The sequence below is a fragment of the Mesoplodon mirus genome (assembly GCF_964341445.2).
Source record: "Mesoplodon mirus genome assembly, chromosome: 6".
In the NCBI taxonomy this organism is placed as follows: domain Eukaryota; kingdom Metazoa; phylum Chordata; class Mammalia; order Artiodactyla; family Ziphiidae; genus Mesoplodon; species Mesoplodon mirus.
This window is the reverse complement of record NC_138982.1, coordinates 107,510,739-107,519,114: the sequence shown is the minus strand read 5'-3', so window position 1 is coordinate 107,519,114 and position 8,376 is coordinate 107,510,739.

Here is an 8,376-nt window from a genome sequence, read left to right as displayed (position 1 = left end):
CCCACTACTCTCTCAATAACATCCTGCTCACACCCCCTTCCTAGTATTTATCCTATTTTGAAATATAGGAAAATTCTTAACCTTTTTTTCCTGTCTCCTCGTTATGATCCATGAAGGGATAAAGTATATATGTTTTATTCATACTCATTACTATATCATACTTATTCACTGAAGTAATGATTTTATGCTTTATTAAAGGATAATTTCCTTTTGGATTCAACATGGTCACAGTTGTAGGGATAGGCTTTGTTTAAAGGTAGATATTCCGCCACCCAAAATGTAGGTTATAGACTTGTTAGGTGATTTAAAACATGTGTCTTATGAGAGGATGAAGAATAATGAAGGAGGGTTATATGGATCAGGGGTTTATGATTTTTCTGTTTTCATGCAAGATGATGATAAAGGGAACTCACATTTTACGAGCATCTGCAATGGACCAGGCATTTACACTGATTCCTTTTCTCTCACTCATTTAATATTCATAATAATCCCATGAAGTAGTTGGTATTACCATTTTAGATATGAAAAAGCTAAGGGTCAGAGAAATTAAATATTTTAAAGATCACCTAGCTGGTGAGTGGCTGAGGCAGGATTTGACCCCAGGTCTGATTCCAAAACACTTGTATTTTAAAAAAAAAGTACTGGGGGTTTTCCCTGGTGGCGCAGTTGTTGGGAGTCCACCTGCCGATGCAGGGGACACGGGTTCGTGCCCCGGTCCGCGAAGATCCCACATGCCACGGAGCGGCTGGGCCCGTGAGCCATGGCTGCTGAGCCTGCGTGTCTGGAGCCTGTGCTCTGCAACGGGAGAGGCCACAACAGTGAGAGGCCCGCATACCACAAAATTAATTAATTAATTAATTAATTAATTTTTAAAAAGTATTATTATACCATATATTATATAATAATTAATGAGCACTAAGTCTAACGAAATGGCCTACATATATATTTAACTTCATGTGTTTGTGTGAAAGAGTTAAAAAGGTAGTTTCACCAAGGAATTGATAAGCCTCATAAAAATTTCTTAGATCAATTATTTGTCTAGTGGGTCAATTTAATGAAAATTTCCTGCTGAGCCTGAGTTTCTGGCTTTAAGAACTAGTTTGGAAAGAAGTGGATAGGGAGCTCCTGAAAGTTCTCAATTTCGGTGGAAAAACTGATTGCTAGGGATCACAGAAATAGCTTCAAAATTTTCTCTTTGGGTAGAATTGAGAAGTTCTTTTCTCAAAAGTACTTTCATGTTTAATTTTTTCTCTTCTATTTGGTTCCTTTCATAGTCTGTTAAAAATTGAATAGCATCAGATTTGTGGTTACCAGAGGCAGGGGTTGTGGTAGGTGGGATTAGATGAAGGTGGTCAAAAGGTACAAACTTCCAGTTATAAGATAATTAAGTACTAGCAATGTAATGTACAACATTATAAAGATGATGGACACTGCTGTACATTATCTATGAAAGTTGTTAAGATAGTAAATCCTAAGAGGTCTCATCACAAGGAAAGCATTTTTTTCCAATTTCTTTAATGCCGTACCTATATGAGAGCATGGATGTTCACTAAACCTACCGTGGTAATCATTTCATGCTGTACATAAGTCATATCATTACATTGTACACTTTAAACTTATACAGTTTTTTAATCATTTTTTAAATTGAAGTATAGTTAGTTCATTTACAATGTTATGATAGTTTCAGGTGTACAGTAAAGTGATTCAGTTATATATATATATATATATATATATATATATATATATTCTTTTTTTACATTCATTACAAAACATTGAGTATGGTTCTCTGTGCTATACAGTAGGTCCTTTCTGTTGGTTATCTAATTTTATATATAGTAGTGTGTATATTTTAATCCCAAGCTCCTAATTTATTCCTCCCCCCTCCCCTTTGGTAAACATAAGTTTGTTTCCTATGTCTTTGAGTCTATTTTTCACATATGAGTGATATCATATGATATTTGTCTTTCTCTGTCTGACTTCACTTAATATGATTATCTCTAGGTCTATCCATGTGGCTGCAAATGGCATTATTTCATTCTTTTTTATGGCTGAATAATATTCCACTGTATATATATACCACATCATTTTTTATCTATTCATCTGTCAATAGACACTTAGGTTGCTACCACATCTTGGCTATTGCAAATAGTGCTGCTATGAATATTGGTGTGCATGTATCCTTTCAGATTAGCATCTTCTCTGGATATATGCCCAGGAATGGGATTGCAGAATCTATTTTTATTTTTTTAAGGAACATCCATAATGTTCTCCACAGTGGCTGCACTAATTTACATTCCCACCAACAGTGTAGGAGGGTTCTTTTTCTCAAAACTTATGTCAATTATATTTCAATAAAACTGGAGAAAAAATTTGAATAGCTTTTGATATTACCAGAAATGTGGCCTTAGTTTCAGGAAACAGAGACTTTGAATGGAATAGGGTAGAGTGGCCAGAGTAGGCAGCTGGACAGGACAGCAAGCCATGTAGAGGACAGTGAATAGGGAAGTTACCAGGCGGTTGAGCTCTTTACCAAGAAGGCAGGGGCTGGCTGTGCTGTGGGGTGACTAGTAAAATCAGAGTCAAAAGGGTCCATCAGATACTCGCATGAAGAATGAAAAGAGAACAAACCTTAGCTCCAGACAAAACTCTGAACTTCAGTGTTCTCATGTCTAAGTGGAGATAGTTACATTTATAAGGTTTCTGTGTGGATTAATAAATAATATACGTAAAGCTCATAGGGGAGAACTTGACCCATGCTGAACTTCAAAATGTTAGTTTATTTCCCTATCACAAACCTCCCTCAGCAAGTTGCAAAACAGACAAACTTTGTACTGTATATGGAACAAGACCTATCATAGAATAACTAAATACTTTAAAAAACCCCATAATTTGGAGGCCTTTTTAAGAGTTCTGTTCTAAAAACGCACAAGCCAAACATCCAGTCCTGTGAATTCAAGGACAGTCTAGGGCATACGACACGTGAGAGCTGTGCATGGCACATGCCTGTTGTGTTTTGCATTATTCTATTCTCTTCAGCCTGGTGAGATTTAATGGGTAAGCTTATAAGAGTCAGCATGTTCTCCCTGCAGAATGTTTTTAAAACATTCATGCAAGAATTTCTTAGGCAGGGTTTTCTACAGAGATATTATTTGTACTCTGATTCAAGATGCTATTTTTTTCCTGATGATTTTCAACATCTAGTAACGTGCCACTTCTCTGTCTTATTTACTTCTCTTATGATGTGTTTAGGTCAGAGCACATGGTGCTCATTACAAGTTGAAGATCTCATGTAAAGACTCCGAGGATGAAGTTTCATCTATTTACAATTTAATAAGGAGGCTATTCTTAATCCTCCTAGTTTGACTTGTTTAATAAAAAGTGAGACTTTAAGTATCTCCAGTGGACCCAGCAGAGACATACAGCAAATAGCATCACCTGCTTCACCAATTTCTCACTCATTGGAGGTTCATCGCAACTCTCTCTTAGTACCTCTGTTTACTATTAGAATATATTCCCGAAACAGTGAGCATGTTCTTTCTGTAGAGTTTGTTGAATTTTTTTCTCCTCTAGTAATTTTGGCTGGAATTGTAAGATTTTATAGTACTCTTTATTTATATATTTTATAGAGATTTAATAATAAAGGAATCCAAGTTGGGAAACAGTGAGATGAGATGAAGAGATACCAGGACACTTTTAGCCTGCATCAACAAATCAGCACAGAGTATGTACTTCACCAAGAAATAGGATCATTTGTTCTCATGGAAGATAATGACAAACCATTAGTTCAATGTGTACTTTGAGTTGTTTGTTTGTTGCTTTGCTAGCTTTCCTGGTAGTAATGGCTGATCTGGGCTAATCTAACTACATTCTCTCTGTCAGCCTCTGACAAGTGGAATATATTCACATGAGGTCTGGCCTGGTATGGGTGCAGTTCTGTCCTTGGAATGGAACAAAGCTAAATAGGCCAGGAGGGACTAAAGCCTTGATCTTGGCATCATTAGCACTGTGTTCTAACCCACCGGGCTAATAACCCACAGACAAAGACCAAATGGACTAATAAATCACAGCAGCCAGCATAATCTGGTTTGAATTTGTTTCTCATTTTTAATACATTAGTTTTCTAATTTTATTTAAGTATTTTAGGGTAAATGAAGCCAAAGTCCCATGTTGCTATCATTCAGAAGAGAGAAGGCAGAGAGGAAACGCTGTGTCCCACCACTTCCCACAAACACTGAGCACAAAGGGACACTGTAGGCTGCACTCTCCCTTGGACAAGAGGTGTAAACCTGGAACACTGAGGGCAAATCATGATTTTTATAGGTAATTTTTGCTTAATAAGCACAAAAGAGGCTTTGTATTTAAGGAAAACTTTTTGGACCACATTGAAGGTCAATAGCTTTTAAGAAACAAAAAAATGGCTCCTCTGTTTTGTTGCTTGTTTTTTGCCAGATTGTCATGCACTGTGTTTGTTCCATGTGTCCAAAGATATGCACACATCTTCAAGTCCTAAAAGTAATTTAGTTGCATCCCAGCTGCCCACTTCTTTCTTATTGTATAGATAGGTCACTGGAGAGGTTGTCTTCACATTATTGTCCCTGTGGCTATGGATGCCTGGAATATATTCAAAATCCCACCTACTTCCAAGGCGCACTATAAGCAGCACTTATTTTAGGAAGCATATCTTTTTTTTTTTTTTTTTTTTTTTTGCTGTACGCGGGCCTCTCACTGTTGTGGCCTCTCCCGTTGCGGAGCACAGGCTCCGGACGCACAGGCTCAGCGGCCATGGCTCACGGGCCCAGCCGCTCCGCGGCATATGGGATCCTCCCAGACCGGGGCACGAACCCGTATCCCCTGCATCGGCAGGCGGACTCTCAACCACTGCGCCACCAGGGAGGCCCAGGAAGCATATCTTAACATTTGAAAATTCCTTTATACTATTATAATTTGAGTTGCTTGCACCTTATATTTGGTGACTTGATTATATGCAATTATTATTGTTCTTTTTTTTTTTTTTTTTTTGTGGTACGCGGGCCTCTCACTGTTGTGGCCTCTCTCGTTGTGGAGCACAGGCTCTGGATGCGCAGGCTCAGCGGCCATGGCTCCGTGGAATGAGGGATCTTCCCGGACCAGGGCATGAACCCGTGTCCCCTGCATCGGCAGGCGGACTCTCAACCACTGCGCCACCAGGGAAGCCCTATTGTTGTTCTTTATTTTGCTCTGATCATTTCAATGATCATACCTGCCTCCCTCATGAAAAGATTCAAAAGACAAATTCCATGAGGGAAGAGGAAGAGTTAGATATTTCTTTGGTGGTTCGCACAGCATGAAAAGTGGGTACAGTGTAACCCTGCTTAGGTTAATTTGAATTGAATGACTGTTCTGTGATCAGAGAATGTTGTGGATTGTTGATATATAAATGGTCTTGCTTTGGTCTCTTTAAACACCATATAGGAAGAACACAAATGCTAAGGACTTTTTATGTGACTATTAGACAGAAAATATATCTTTCATTATTTTTAGCTTAATTTTCATATTTTCTTTAGAATAATGTCAAAATATTGGGTATGATGAGTAATACTTTTGAAAATACTTTTTTTTCCATTTTCTAAGGATTTTAACATAAGCAGTCTCTTTAGCATAGTAAAACTGTAGTACAACTGAAAAATACAAAATCCACTGACATTTCAGGAGATATATATCATCTCCAGTAACTATAAATTATAGTAGCTTATCCTTCATATGTTAGTGTCCAGAGAGACTGTAAAATCAACTCCATCCTGGAAGTATAGTTAGGGGTAGACTTCCTGAAATTATCTAATTATAGAAGAAACCAAGATAAGGAAATTAAATAACAGTAATATTAGCAATAATACTAATAATAACACCAGTAATAATCATAGTTAACCTTTATGTAGTGCCTGCTATGTGTCTGGCATGTCTTAAGCACTTTACATCTAATAATTCATTAATCCTTACAATAGATTAAGAAGTCAAAGCATCAAGTGGTTAAGTGATCACCCAGGCAATCTATCTCAAAGGGGTATTGAAGAAAGTTGACATGTAATTTTGGCAACTCTGAATAATTTTATCCATTCTACCATAGGAAGCCACAGTCTCTTGTCTACAACTTTTTCTTATAGCTGAACAGACAACATTCATCTCTAATGTCTACAATGATATTCTGTGCTCTAGATAGCAGTGGTCTTCACCAGAGGGACAAAAGCATGAGTGATAACCTGTCCCTGTATATACCAACCTGGATTCTTGAGGAGATAGGGATGCACACAAACCAACAAAAATAAAACAGTACCTCTGCTGCCTTAATACTTGTCCAGTTTTCTTACTTATAGTATCCAAACATAAATTTTATTCTTTCTTAAAAGTGAATAACTGAAATATTGGCATATCTGCTGCCAACTTTGTAGGATTAAATCTCATAAATTCTCAAGGACTGAACTGTTTGTTTATACTTTCTCTGGAAGCACACCATGTTCTTTATGGATGATAACAAATATTTTTTAAAATCTAAAAGTAATTTCAGAGCATTTGATAATCAGGTCATGACATAATCAACTTCAGATATGCTACAAATATGAGGAACTTGATATGAACAGATGGGAGAGATAAAGCTATTCTTGGGCAATGTGAGATGCAATATTGAATATTAATTGTTACTTCCAGCTCAGGAAATGTGTAAAACCTAGTCATTAACTACGGCATTGCTCCTCAAAGTATAGTCTATGGTCCAGCAGGCTCATTATCATCTGGGAGCTTGTTAGGAGAAAACCTCAGGCCTCAGCCCAAACCTGCTGAATCTGAAATTGCACTGTGATAAGATCTTCCAGGTGATTTCTATGCATGTTAAATATGAGAAGCACCAAACTGGAGTGTTCCTCTATGGCAGTTTATATATTACAAAACCATGTTCCAGGCATTCACGTCATTTCATATCCTCATTCTGCCTATGAGAAAGTTAGAATATGTACATGTTTTTTCATGATAAAACTGTTGCTAGGGCTTCCCTGGTGGCGCAGTGGTTGAGAATCTGCCTGCTAATGCAGGGGACACGGGTTCGAGCCCTGGTCTGGGAGGATCCCACGTGCCGCGGAGCAACTAGGCCCGTGAGCCACAAGTACTGAGCCTGCGCGTCTGGAGCCTGTGCTCCGCAACAAGAGAGGCCGCGATAGTGAGAGGCCCACGCACCGTGAAGAGTGGCCCCCACTTGCCACAACTAGAGAAAGCCCTTTCTCAGAAACGAAGACCCAACACAGCAAAAATAAATAAATAAGTTAATAAACTCCTACCCCCAACGTCTTCAAAAAAAAAAAAACAAAAAAAAACCCCCAAAAAAACTGCTAAGAGAGAAATTCTCCTGGGCCAAATACATAGAGAAGGTGACCTAAACCTAGATCTTCTAAATCCAAATCCAGTGCCTTGTCCATTCACAGCAAACCATCTATAGTTGTCAAAACATTTTTAAGTTTGGTCCTTAGAAATGCAAAAGTGTTGCCTGCATTTGTTAAGACATAGCATACTTCCTATAGTAACTCTGCCTTTAGTCCTCCTAAAGGCAGAAAAGGTAATCATAGTCAGATACCAGTAAATTCATTCACTTCAGGATTTTTTCACCTTTTTCTGGATACAGTCAATGATTTCAGATTAAACTGGACACTTCAGATTTTCCGCTTCTACTCCTGCCTGAAGTGACATTAGGCTATTGGGAGTGGGGTGGGATGGGGGGCAGGGGAGCAGTGCATCCACGGCACTGTGCCATGCAGGGGGGCCCATGGCTGCCTGGGCTGCTCAGTCCTGACACCCACTTAGCCATCTCTACTCATTCCCCCTGCTATGGCGACATTCCTGGAAGGCTGCGGCCTCTCTCAGCATGCCAGAGAGGGGGCAAGGGCCTGGTATTCTATCTTTTCCAGTTCCACTTTCGCCTGACTTCTGTTGCCCTTTCTCCCTTTTCTGGAACTGACTTTGAAGGTGAGGGTGGGAGGAGAGTGGACAGGGCACCCAAAACTTGCTCTCCTATGCCTTCAGCAGTGTCTAATGTTCCAGCTTCTTCTACAACATTTCCCTGTTTCTTCTAGCCCAGAGAGTTCTTATCGAAGTCAGGAAAAACTTGATCTTCTAGTATTGCCGTGGGGCTTTTTTCAAAGCTTAGAAGTCAAGAATTTGATATCTTTGTTGTCCAGTTTCTATAGCTTCCACTCCTCCTTGAGGCCATGCCTGCCTGAAGTCTAGTGCCCTAAAGGGAGGAGAGGTGACCAGGGAAAGTGGAATGAGCTAGGCCAGCATCCACTAATACTGAAAAATATTATCCTTCCTGGTGTCCCATAATTTCATGAAATAATGTGAAAGACTAGAGGCACT